The sequence below is a fragment of the Canis lupus genome, chromosome 11, assembly GCF_048164855.1.
Source record: "Canis lupus baileyi chromosome 11, mCanLup2.hap1, whole genome shotgun sequence".
NCBI classification, from domain to species: Eukaryota; Metazoa; Chordata; class Mammalia; order Carnivora; family Canidae; genus Canis; species Canis lupus.
The window spans coordinates 51740934-51754470 of record NC_132848.1 but is presented as its reverse complement, the minus strand read 5'-3'; the positions used below and the strand labels follow the sequence as shown (position 1 = coordinate 51754470).

At 53.5% G+C, this 13537-nt stretch overlaps 1 long non-coding RNA gene across 1 annotated transcript; it reads left to right on the top strand.

The window, feature by feature from the left end:
- Nucleotides 1-11103: 11103 nt before the first annotated feature.
- On the top strand, nucleotides 11104-12805 carry LOC140600184 (uncharacterized). The gene is made up of 2 exons (XR_012003370.1): nucleotides 11104-11509; nucleotides 12208-12805. It is a non-coding gene; the product is annotated as an uncharacterized lncRNA (long non-coding RNA).
- Nucleotides 12806-13537: the final 732 nt, after the last annotated feature.

Here is a 13537-nt window from a genome sequence, read left to right as displayed (position 1 = left end):
TGTTAAACAACGTGGTGCTGCTGACACGTGCAAGCTGGCACGTGGGCTTGTTCTCTCCTGGCGCCGGATGGCTTTCAGGGGGGCTGCCAAAGACAAGGAGGATTTAAATGAGCAGAAAGGATGGGTAAGGGCATTTCCAGCAGGAGGATGGCCGCACAAGGCTCGTAGGCAGGAAGGTACAAGGTGTGCCTGTGGGTTGCGGGCTATCCGTGGCCACCCAGGGGCCGGGTGTTGGAGGCCAGCTAGCTGGCTCACAGCCCCGGGAGCAGGGGGCTGGTGCTGCGCTGACTATAATTACCCCTAGAGCCTTGGTTTCCTCCTCTGTAAAACTGACACAGACCATCCCGTTGTGAGGATTCAATGAAATGCAGTAGGAGGAAGGAAGCCCTCTGTAAGCTGCAAGCTCCTATGCACTTCAGGTGTTCAAAACCAGTAGCCACTGTCATGATGACGTGGGTTCAGCTTTGGAAGAGAGGAAGAATTTGCAATGCATCCCCCCCCCCCGCCCACCACCAGGCAGCTCCCCATTTGTAGACCCCTGTGCAGGTGTGAGATGGGAGTGGAGGGTGGAGGGCATGCAGGCAGACAGGTAGACAGGAGCCTGTAGTGGGGCAGAGGGGCTCCTGGAATGCAAGATAGTGACCGGGAGAGTGCAGTGAGGGGACCTGTTGCCCTGCTTCCCCCCCTCCATCGAGCACAGTGGGTCAGTGGCCTGTGCTGACCAGGGATCAAGTCTGGGTCCCCCAGGCCCACGCAGGCTCCTGGGTTGGGGGCCAGCTCTTGGGTGCCTCCTCCTTCACATCCCTGCAGGAGCCCCTGTGGCAGAAGCCAGAGCTACCAAAGCTGAAGGTGAGGGTGGAGAGTGCAGGGGGGGCGGCCTCTGTCCAGCGTGGGCCTGGAGGTCTGACAGGGCGGCTGCCTGTCCACAAAGGGGCCAAGTGGGATGGAACAGGGCCTTAGCCACAGCAGGACACCTGAGCCTGGGCAGCTTGAACAACAGACATTTATTTCATAGCTCTGGAGGTTGAGAAGTCTACAGGATCTAGATGCTAGCTCATTCGTTCTGCTGTGAGCGTCTTCCTGGCTTGCAGATGGCACCTTCTTGCTGTGCCCTCACATGGCAAAGAGAGAGGGCTCTGGTCTCTCCTCTTCTCTAAAGATTTTATTTATTTATTCATGAGAGACACACAGAGAGAGAAGCAGAGACACAGGCAGAGGGAGAAGCAGGCTCCATGCGGGGAGCCCAATGTAGGACCCGATCCCGGGTCTCCAGGATCAGGCCCTGGGCCAAAGGCAGCGCTAAACCACGGAGCCACTTGGGCTGCCCTCTCCTTCTCTTCTCATAAGAACACTAATCCTCATATGGGGGCCCACCCTCCTGACCTCACCTGAACCTAATGACCTCCCAAAGGCCCCACCTCCAAATACTATGGCATCGGGGCTTAGGGCTTCAGTATAAGAAGGACTACAGACATACATGAAGGAACACTAACACTGAATCTGTAATAGATCCACAAGGAGCCCTGGGCCCCTTGGGGTCCTGCTCTGCCCTGTGCTCTGCTCCGTGCTTGGCTACACCTCCTGGGTATGCATCACGGCTGGGCTGGCACGTTTCTGCTCTGGCCTGATGGAGGAGTCAGGTGGGAGCTCGGAGCCGCTGCCTCTGCTGATGCGTAGGGAGGGCCCCCAGCACAGATGTCCCGGCGGGAGGGAGGCCGCAGCAAGGAGGTGGGCAGGCCTGCAGCCACATTCCTAGGCCACCAGGGTTTCATTACGCTGATGAAAACCAAACTGTGCCTTTTCTTTTTCTTTCTTTCTTTCTTTCTTTCTTTCTTTCTTTCTTTCTTTCTTTCTTTCTTTCTTTCTTCTTTCTTTTTCTTTCTTTCTTTCTTTCTTTCTTTCTTTCTTTCTTTCTTTCTTTCTTCTTTCTTTCTTTCTTTCTTTCTTTCTTTTCTTTCTTTCTTTCTTTCTTTTTTTCTTTCTTTCTTTCTTTCTTTCTCTTTCTTTCTTTCTCTTTCTTTCCTTCTTTCTTTTCTTTTCTTTCTTTCTTTCTTTCTTTCTTTCTTTCTTTCTTTCTTTCTTTCTTCTTTCTTTCTTTCTTTCTTTCTTCTTTCTTTTTCTTTCTTTCTTTCTTTCTTTCTTTCTCTTTCTTTCTTTTCTTTCTTTCTTTCTTTCTTTTTTTCTTTCTTTCTTTTTCTTTCTTTCTTTCTCTTTCTTTCTTTCCTTCTTTCTTTTCTTTCTTTCTTTCTTTCTTTCTTTCTTTCTTTCTTTCTTTCTTTCTTTCTTTCTTTCTTTCTTTTTTCTTTTTTTTTCCTTCATGAGATTCCTACAAAGTGGGTTACGAAGCCGGTGGTGATAAATAAGTACAGAGGGTGGGACTGGAGGGGAAGGAGAATCAGAGAAATGACCAGGGAGAAGCACCCACCAGGTCAGAGACACAGAGAGGAGGGTGGGAGGGGGACACTGTGAAGATACAGAGATGGGGACAGGCAAAGAAAGACACAGGAGGAGAGGGAGCCAGAGCGAGAGATGGGTGGACACAGTGGCCAAGATCCCGTGAGATGCATGGGAGATGGGGTGTGTTGGAAGATGCAGAGTATCAGGGGGACATCTGGGGACGGGGAAAAAGCCCCGAGGGAGAAGAGGACATGGAGGCCAAAAGAGGGCCCTTCCCCACCCTAGCCCAACCCTGGAGAGAGAAAAAGGGGAACCAGGGGACCCGCTCTGCCCTGTGCGACTTACTAGGCACCGGGGTCTCCCCTCCGTCTGGCCTGGCTGCCCTCCCTCTAGTCCAACCCTTCACCTCCAGATTGGGACTCGGTGTCTTGGGGTCCTAGTGACAGGGTCAGAGGGGCCCAGTGTGGCCAGGCCAGCCTACAGGCTGGCAGTGGGGATGTGACCTCCAGGGGCCCTCTTAGTCGCAGGGCCCACTGGACAGCAGCAGGCGGTGGTGGTGCGGGAGGGAGAGGAGACCAAACCCAGGGCAAAAGTGGGAGGCGAAGTGAAAAGGAACATCACACATTCAGATCATTAGCTACAAGTTGCCTTCCCTTCCGGAGAGTGTGGCCTTCCAGAACCAGATGGTGGTGAATCATGCTCATCCCCAAAGCGTGGCCAGACCTTTCCCTGAGAACAAATCCCAGCAAGCTAGGGTCCCTCTGACCCTGGCAGGAGGTGAGGAGGCAGCTTTCCTAGAAAAGAAGTTCCAATGGCCTCTCCCAGCACCCATGGGAGGGCTCCAGGACCCAAGACCGGGCTAGGTCAGAGTGGCCAGCAGGGCGAGGGACAGCCTATGCGTGTGTGTGTGTGTGTGTGTGTGTGCACACGCTCGTGGGTGTGTTGGGTACCAGGAGATGGCTGTTGGGGGTCTAGAGGCCAGGGCGGGGACACCCACCTCGGGAGAGCGTGAGGAGGGAGGGAGGCACCTGTGCAGTCTCAGGCCCGGGGAGCAGAGGACAGGTAGGACTTGCCTCTCCCTCTGCCCTCGGCTCCCCACACATCCTCAGAAATGTCAGAGTCTGACAAGCCCTTGGCAGGGGCTCCGCCCCGTCATGAGGAGCAGTGTAGGAGCAGCTGGCTGTACCTCCTCAGAAAGGATCCCCTAAAAAGGGTGAAGACAGTGTCATTCTTCCAAACCAGAGGGCGATGAGAGAGGCTCAGACTGCGAGAGGCATTCAAGACAGGCTGGTCCCCCGCTCAGTGCACAGAAAGGGGCAGGAGTTCACCCAAGGCCACACAGCCAGGCCATCGCGTTTGTGTTTATTGGTTGTTGAAGTGTAGCTGACGTGCAATGTTATATTAGTCTCAGGTATACGACGTAGTGATTCAACAGCCTGACTTAGTACTCAGTGCTCGCCACTGTAGGTATGGTCACCACACAATATTACATTATTGTTGATTATATTCCCTAGGTTGTACTTTTCATCTCATGACTTATTTTATTTTATAACTGAAAGTTAGTACTCGCTTTTTTTTTTTAAGTAGACTGCACACCCAACGTGGGGCTTGAACCCATAACCCTGAGATCAAGAGTCACATACTCTATCAACTGAGCTGGCCAGGTGCCCTGAAAGTTTGTATTTCTTAACCCCCTTCACCTCCTTCACCTATCCCCCCACCCTCATCCTTTCTGGCAACCACCAGTTTGTTCTCCGTATTTATGAGTCTGTTTCTGTTTTGTTTGTTTGTTCATTTGTTTTGGTTTTTGGATTCCACATATAAGCGAAATCATATGGCATCTGGCTTTCTCTCTCTGACTTACTTCACTTAGCGTAATCCCCTCTAGGTCCATCCATGTTGTCGGGAATGGCAAAAATTTCATCCTTTTTAAATGGTTACCATTTGATCGTATGCATATACCACATTTTTTTGAGGGGGAGGTGGGAGAGGGATAGAGGGAGAAGGAGAGAGAGAATCTAAAGCAGACTCCACGCCCAGCATAGAGCCGGATGTCAGGCTTGATCTCACAACCCTGAGGTCATGACCTGAGCCAAAATCAAGAATCAGATGTTTAGGTGACTGAGCCACCCAGGCAGCCCTATGCCATATTTTCTTTAGCCAACTTTTGATTCTGTTCCCGACCTTCCCAGCATCCTGCGTCCAACTTGCCTGCATCTTTCAGGTCTTATCTCAGTGGGGCTCACAGCAGCCCTGTGATGTGGGTAGGATCATTCTCCTTTTACCAGTAGGGTAAAATGGGGCCCATGAGTAAGTAGCCGGAGGGCTCGTCCAAGGTGGAGCTGAGGTCAGAACTGAGAGGGGCCTGGGCTCCAGGGGCAGGGCTGTCCTCTGCTGTGACAAGGCAGCTCATTTCTTTTTTTTATTTTTATTTTTATTTTTATATTTATTTTTATTTTTATTTTTATTTTTATTTATTTTATTGGAGTTCAATTTGCCAACATATAGCATAACATCCAGTGCTCATCCTGTCAAGTGCTCCCCTCAGTGCCCGTCACCCATTCACCCCCACCCCCCGCCCTCCTCCCCTTCCACCACCCCTTGTTCGTTTCCCAGAGTTAGGAGTCTCTCATGTTCTGTCTCCCTTTCTGATGAAGGCAGCTCATCTCTGCAGCGGGCAGTGGCTCACACCATGCTGGCCCTAGGCCCCCCTCCCCGCCTTCCCACCCAAGCAAGCCCCTCCTGTTTGGGCAGAGACGGTGGTCACCCGAGTGGAGCCCTCTGTTCCATGGCCCTGACTAGACGGGCCCAGCCCAGTCTAAGGGACTGGTTTCTTCAGTGAGGCCTTGTTTTCCTGGGGCTCCTCTTTGAAATCTCTGCCCCCTTCTCGCCCTCCGCGGGAGCCACCTCAGCTCCTCAGTGTGGGTGCGTGTGTCAGCCACTGTCCCGGGCAGGAGGCTTTGGGGCAGCCACAGCACAGTGACACATGGTTTGATGTGGGATGGGAATATTTTAAATCTGAGTGATCCTTCAGAGACTGGAACATGTGGTTTCCAGAAGCCCAAGGGCACTGGTTCCCTGAAGAGGGGGGAGGGGTGTGAGGGGAAAGTGTGGAAGGGTAGGGGGTGGGGTGGGGCCCGCACTGACCGAGCCCAAGTCCAACCTGCCAAGTGTGGGCCTGGGAAGGCCGCGGCCGGCGGCAAGCGTGGGTGGGTTCCTCTGGACCCTGGAAGCAGCCCGCCCCCCCCCCCCCCCCGGGACCCCTGCTCCCAGCACGTTTCCTGCAGCCTCAGCAACATGGTCCTGTTTTTCCCCAGTCTCCCCGGTGCAGCTCAGTCCACCCGACCAGAGCGAGCCTGGGTGCCAAAGGCTTCCCCTTCCTCTGTCCGGAGAGGGTGTGAGGAGGGGTGATCACATTTTCCGGGGCCCTCATGCCCCAGGCAGGGGGAGGCTGGGGAGACGGGACAGCAGGGCTCGGAACTCATCAACCAACTGCAGATGCGCCTGTCTGGGCTCTGGGCTCGGTCCGGAGGATGCAGGTGGGCTCCTGCACGTGAGCAGCCGGGCCAGGCCCCCACTCGAGAGAGAGGGGCCCCCCAGAGGGTGGCCAGGGTGCAGCCAGAGACGTCGATGGCTGCCCTATCCTGTGACACAGGCTCTTCAGTTTGCTTGGAAGAGCCGGGTGGATGGAGACGCCCACAGGGCTCTGTGGCCAATGGCTTCCAGACTGGGCTGGAGAGCCTCCTTCCTGGGGAGCCTACCTGAGACTCAGCAGCCTTTAGGACCTTCTTCCCCAAAAGCTAGGTGATTGGCCAGCGAGCCACCACCCAGTATGGCGTCCCTGGATCGGGCAGACTCTCTGGGCCAGCTGTCAGAGCAGAGGCCACCTCCCTTCTACTGGCCTGGGCGGCGGTTCCCATCCCCGGTCCAGTCTGTCCGGCAGGTTGAGGAAGTGGTTTTGCAGGAAGAAGTATTTGTGGCCATGGTCCTCCAAGGGGCTCTGGGAGAGGAGGTACCTAGAGTTGCCTGGGGGGACTCCCCCAGTCATTAGGACATGGAGGCAGGGGTCCTTCATTTACTGGTAAGCATTTATTGAGGGCCTACTCTGTGCCAGGTAGGGCATATAAAATCCCAACCCATGTGGCACTTTTAGAGTCCGGTAGGGCAGAGCAGAAGTAAGCCATGATCACAATCAAATGTGACACATACACTGAGAAGGGTGGGTAGGGTGTCTGGGTGCTCATGGGGTCCTGACTCCGTTTTGGGGCTAAGGAAGCTCTTCATGGAATCTGGTCACCTAAGATGATGCCCGAAGATGGTGAAGTGAGTGTGTGTGTGTGTGGGGGGGGGTTTAGGAATGAGCTTTCCAGGTTGAGGAGACAGTGGGGGCAAAGCGAGAGGAATGATGGTACTTTCCAGAAGTGACTTCCAGAGCAGGTGGTGGGGGAGGAGAGGGCTGCAGAAATAAGCAGACGCCACTCACAAAGGACCTTGCCTATCTTAAGGTTTTATACCTTTCTTGACTCTTCAGCCAGAGTTTTTCTCAGCCTCCAACTCCAGCAGGAAACCCAGTGGGAAATAATGACTTCCTGCCCTCCCAGAGACAAAAACAAAACCCCAGTAATTTCTGCCTAGCCCCAGAATGTCAAAAGTTGACTCATGCTTGGGTAACATAGATGATGGGAGCTTTCTCTTTTAAAAACAGGGCTTATTGTTTTTCTATTTATAAGGTAATACATGCTCCATGTAGAAAAGTGTAAAGAAGAAAGAAGATCCCATAGGATCCTTTTATAGGAGGTAACCAATATCGACATTTTGCATTTTTCCTTCCAGTCTTTTTTTCTTTTTTTAAACGTGCTTTTTTGGGTTGCATAGCTGAGGCAAAACTGTACATACATTTTCTTATGTGCTTTGTACCCTTGACAATAACATAAGTATGTTCCCTTTTAAAAATTCTTCATTTTTAAGAGCTGAGTCTCATGGTATCTCTCGGTTTCCCTGCAGACTCCAGGCCTCAGTGTCTTTGAGAAAAGCGATGCCTGAGCTAGCTGACCATCACAGTCTCCTGGTGACCCTGGGGACCAGCCAGGCTTCCGGCATTAGAATCCAGCAGGTGAGGCTTAGAAACCTGCCCCCCCCGCCCCTGGCCCAAGCCCTGAAGCCTCTCAGGAGCAGTGTGTGCCATGGCTGTTGCAAGGCCCTCTGGGCTGCACGGCACCTGCAGAGCTCTAGGACGGCACAGAGCTGAGATGGCTCACCTTACGTCAGACACAATTATGTCTACTTTGTAGAATTGTCAGGAAAAAACAGATACGGCTCTTGGATCGCAGGGTCTGGCAAATGGGAGGTGCTCAAAAATGTAGTCACTCCTGTCGTGCCTGGTCTGGATGGAGGCTGTCGGGCTGTAACCCCAGCAGACAGGCACTCTTTCTGAAGGGCTTCCCCACCTCAGGACCCTGTTCTCCTCAACCTCCTCCGCATCAGATACAGAGTTATGCTCACCTTCTCAGAGGCACATCTATTGTGGAGAAGCCATTAAAAAAAAAAAAAAAAAAAAAAGACCATATTGCCATGAGACAGATTATGTGTCATTGGGACTATTCCCGAAAAAGGGAGGCAAGTGGCCGCAGATGACCTGGGAAGGCCTGGGGATGGCGGGCTGGGGAGGATTCTAAGCACAAGGTGAAGGGCTGTCAGGACCCTGCCTCCCTGATTCGAGGTGAGACTGCAGGAAGAAATCCAGGGCAGTTGGCCTTTATTGAGTGTCTGCTCCACTCAATAAAGGGGCGGTTGTCGTCTGGGCAAATACTTTGTCACTGGTTACTGATGAGATAAGCCTCAAAATGGAGAAGAAACACAAATTTTTAGAGCAATGTGATGTTGCCACAATATCCAAGTGTGTGATCATATGTTCTAGTAATTCCTTAAAAAAAAAAAAAAAGATGTTATTTATTTATTTGAGAGAGAGAGGGAGAGAGGGAGAAGCAGGCTCCCCACTGAGCAGGGAGCCCCATGCAGGGCTCCATCCCAGGGCCCGGAGTCATGACCTGAGCCGAAGGCAGATGCTTAACCAACTGAGCCACCCAGGCGCCCCGCTAGTAATTCCTTTTTCCTCTATATTACAGAAGCATTGATCTGTGACCAATTGAACGTTTACAAAATTGATCCTTCACAGAAAGCTTGAGACACTGGTCTAGAGACTGATATAGGATATGAATCCTCAAGCAGCCTCTGCAGACTCTTGAATTAGGGGGTCCTTTCTCCTCCCTTTGTCCCCTGCAGTGAGCTAGCATCCATCCCAGCGTTTGCCAGCTAAGTTTCTGCTGTTCCCGATCACCTGTCCCACCCCAGCCACGAGGCAGGGCCTCGACTCCTGAAGGAGACCCCACAGAGAGTCTGCAGGGTCCCAGTTAACCAAGGAGCCAGGGGCGCTCCCTCAGGGTGGCTGCCACAGGGAGCTGCTGCGTTCCCGAGGCGTCACAGGCAGAAAATGGCTCAGATAGCATCTGCCCTTCATTTGCCATCAGGGGGGCTGTCCCCTCCAATCCGAGTCGGTCCCGCTGCGGTGGCTGCTGTCCTGAGCTTGCCATCAACTAATTGTCAAGCCCCTGCTCCATCCTGAGATGAGCACTTTGCTCTGGGGATGCCAAATGAGGATATTTTTGGTAAGCACTTACTCTGATTAACTCATTTAATTTTCACGACAACCACATGGGAGAGGGCCTATTTTTACCTTCGTTGCACAGGAGAATCTCAAGTAGGTTAAGGGACAGGCTTAAAAATCACACAGCTGATAAGTGGCAGGTCTGGGGGTTGCCTCAAGGCTGCCCTACTCTGGGCCCTGAGCTCTTAACTTGAGTGTGATGCCATGGACCTGCCCTGGAGGGGCTTGCAGTCCAGTGGGGTCTGCGAGGCCCCTGGAGAATCCCAGAAGACTCAGATAGTCCTGACTTATGGCCCAGGAACCTAGAGGAGGGAAGGATGCTGGGGCGGAGGCCATGCGGGACTTTGGCGAGGGAGGCAGCCATTCTAAAGGCCCTGCTCCTCAGCGTCCCTCCCTCCCCGTGCTCCCCTGGGAGCACACTCATATCCTGTGTCCTTGCCCCCTCCTTCCCCAGACATGATCTCACTCCTTCTCACCCTTGGAGGCCCCAGAAAAGAGACTGTTGTTTCCTCCCACACACGAGAACTTGGAGACCCACAAGGCCCCTCTCCCTGGGTTGGGGCAGGCTCGCTTCCCTGCAACGCAGTCATGGGCGGCTGTCGGTACCCCATGCTCCTCAGCCCCTCCTGACACAGCACCCCCTCCTCCACTTATCCCCAGAAACTCTTTGCCTCTAAACCGTACCTTTCACCTTTCATGCTTTTCTGCTGTTGGGAAGGCTATGCAGTAGGAATCCCAGGGAGAAGAGCCCTGCTGGGAGTCTTTCCGCCTTCCCACCCTGGTGTCCTCTGCAACTTCTGCTCTGCAGGGAGGTGAGGGGCAGGGCAGGGCAGGATGGAAGCAACAGCAGCTGGCATCAGGGGACCCAAGCAAGTCTCTGGTTGCTTAAATCTCTTAGTGGCCAGTCACTTAAACTCTCAGCATCCTCGTCCTAGAAAATTGGGGTGCTTGGGAGGTTTAAATGGGAAATTTAATTTCCCATTTCCCCATTTTCCCAAGCCAAAGAGCTGTGGAAGCTCGCTGCCAGCTCTTTGGCTTCCCGTCCAGCTCTCGGCTTACTCAAGTCTTGCCTACCCTTCAGAGCTGGCCTCAAGCCCACCACCTCCAGGAAGACCTCCCTAAGTACCGGTCTGGTCTGAGTCTTTGGCCTGAAGGGGTCATCCTGCATCCTTACATCCACGATCTCATGCATACTTACACTCATCTGTGTTCTCCTGCGTGTTCCTGCAGCTCTGGAGACACGTGGACGGCAGGCATCCCTATGACCACGTGCTGGAATCCGCACGCTGCCTGCACAGAGCCACACCCAGTGCAAGCTCAAGCTTGCTCTACTGCAGAGCATCTGTGTCTTGGGACATCTCATCTTCTGTTTTTACTGGGGTGGCCAGATTCCAGGGCCCTCTTAACAACCCACGGGGGTGGTTGGGGGAGCGGTTTTTGTTATCCTCACTATACTGGGAAGGACAGTGAGGCCAAGAAAGCCCCAGAGCCAGCCAAGTTCACAGGAATGGGTAGCTGATTGCAGAGTCGGGGTTCAAACCTGCGCTCTAATGCTTTCCATAGTTGCTAGGTGCCACAGTTGCTCAGGGCCCGAATACAGCCAAACCAGGCACCAGAAGTGAGTGCATTTGGGGCTCATATGGCCTCCCTCTCCGAGTCAGCTTTTGCTTTTTCTTTGCTTTCCCCTACTCCCTCCTCTTGGCATCCCTCCCAGAGGTCGACCCTTAAGCCCCCCAGAGGGCCAGCCACCTGCGAGGTGGCAGAGATGGGTCCACCCCAGAGCCCTAAACTGGGGTGTGCACTACATGAGTCCCGGCCCCCTACGACGCATGTGGCCCTTTGCTTTCGGCAGCACTGACAGTCCTGGTTCCGAAGGGCCCCGGAGGCCAGGAGAGGGTTTTAAATAGCCAGTGACAAGCCCGTAGTGAGGCCTGGTTTAAATTAGTTGTCAGTGCTTGATTGAATCAGGTTTAATTGTTGGTTGGTGCTGAAGTGATGAACGAGGTGTGGCTTTAAATAGGAGCGAGTGTTCCAGCCTCGCCCACCCGGGCAGGAACTGCAAGTGCAGAGCTGCCCTCCTCCGATGCAAAGGGATCCCCAGGAGGGGAGGCCACGGGCAGGGGGACTGAGCTGGGCTGGCCTGGGCTGCTTCCCTGTTCACCAGAGGTTTCTTATTCCAGCAGAGAACTCCAAGAGGAGCCGGATGGGGGGCTCGATGGGGGGCTCGGGGAGATGAAGTCTTGATGATTCCATCAACCAATCCATCAGGCACTTGTCGCTGCCCTCGGACCGGGCTTGCTTATTTCCACCTGTGCCTTGACAGATCCCATTTCCATCTGCGTTGCCATATCCTTGGGGGGCACCCATACCTTGCCCACAGCTGCTCCAGTTCAAGAATAAGGATGATCAAGGGTCACCTGGGGCCATCTTCCCACCACTGGAGAACAGGTATGGCCAAGGGCAGAGATCTGGATTTCCTCCCTCTGCCTAGAGTTAGGTTGAGGACTTCTGGGGCCCGTGGGAGAAAGTGACAGGGAAGCGGCTTCACACTCAACCCTGGAGAGCCTATAGATGAGGCTCTCCCAGCGAGCACCAGAGGAGCTCGAAACTTCTATGGAGAGTGTTGTGGGAGGGAGGCCTCCTGGGCTGGGACGGACCCAGCGGTGTCAGAGCTGGAAGGCCACGACCTGCTTCCACCCTGACCTCCTCACTTCATGAGCCTGAACCAACCGCCTCACTGGCCCCGAGTCCCAGGCCCTGCATCTGGGAAGCAGGGGAGCAAGGCCTTCCTTCGAGAGGGTGGTTGAGGATTTGGAAATACAAACTAACAGATGCAAAAGCACTGCTTGCTTGGCTCCCGTTGGCTTTCAACAAGCAGTGCTGGCTGACTGTGAAGGTAAGCCAGTGGGGGCCTGCCGGGGGGGCGGGGTGCTGAGGATCCCCCACAACCCTGGGTGTCTGCCACTTTAGTCAGCATGCTGGCCACAGGCACCCCCCTACCCAGGTGCAGAAGCCACCAGACGAAGTGCCCGCAGTGTTGAGAGGGGATCTGCTAGGAGCGGGCAGCTAGCACAGCACCTGGTCCTTGGCTGATGTCCCTCTGGACGGGGCGGGAAAGAAAGCTCGTCCCTCGGTTCCCTCTCCAGGCTACGAGCTACACATGATGACTGTGCCTGTGCCGTGGATGTGCTGGGCGGACAGCAGGCTCCGACGGGGCCTGGGCCACGTTCTTCGGGTCCTCTTCCCACAGAGGCGTCCAGGGGACGGACGTGGGCCCTCTCTGCGGTGCCAAAATAAACTTGTGTTGTTTCCAGCAACACAAGAGGCTTCAGTGAAGCAGCTTTTTGCCAAACCCTATAAGGAAGCCAGGGAAAGGAGGGGAGCCTGGAATGAGAGATGCCCCCTCCCCCACCCACCTCCCCAGCTTTCTCTTGACTTCCAGAAAACTCCATGTAGGCAAGCCCTAAAGCAAATACGGTGCTCACTGTGGGAATCTGGGCTTTTAGGGGAAAAAGAAGGGACTGGAACTCCCATCTATTGAATGTTTCTACGTGCTATTTACTTTGCTAATAAAGATACTCATGTTGGGGCACCTGTGGTTGAGCATCTGCCTTCAACTCAGGTCATGATCCCAGAGTTCTGGGATCGAGTCCCACATCAGGGTCCCGGCAGGGAGCCTGCTTCCCCCTCTGCTTATGTCTCTGCTTCTCTCTGTGTCTCTCTTGAATAAATAAATAAAATCTTTTTTTGAAAAAGTCATGTTACTGGGCTGGGGGTATACCCAGACCTGGGTTCAAATTCTGACCCTGTCATTTTGCTAACTGTGTGGTCTGGGCAAGGAAACAACTTCTCTGAGCTTGCTTCTTTACAGGTAAAATGGAGAGCATAATGGCACACTTCAGAGCATTGTATTGAAGATTAACTTAGGTAATGTGTTTTTTAGCATCATGCATGGCAAATAAAATGCACTCAGTATGTTAGTTGTCATTACTATGAAATAGTTGCTATTGGTAATAACAATAGCATTATTATCATTAATAATATTATTTTCAAACTCCATGACAATGCCAAGAGGTAAGTGCTGTATGTAACTGTTCCGAGTATGTTAACTGAGGCTGAAGAGGGATTGAGGCCCTTTTTCAGGGCCTGACAATTAATGAGTGGTTGGCTCAGGATTCAAACTCAGGTCTGCCTGGCTCCAAGGCTCACACTTATCACACCTGCATCTGAGATGGGGGCCGACTGGGTTTCCTGATACAGGTTGCTCTGAGGCTAGGAAGCTGGAAAGCAACAAAAACAAAGCCTGCCGGGCATCACTGTCCTGGCCCAACTGCTCCCTAGACTTCATAGGCTCGGCCACCATCCAGTTGGGCCTGGCTGACCACCAAAGCCCAGGGCTGCCCTTGCCAGGCCTCAGGGCTCCTCCGTCCTTGGAGCATCGATCTGGAGTGAGTGTCTGCACAATTGGACCTCAGC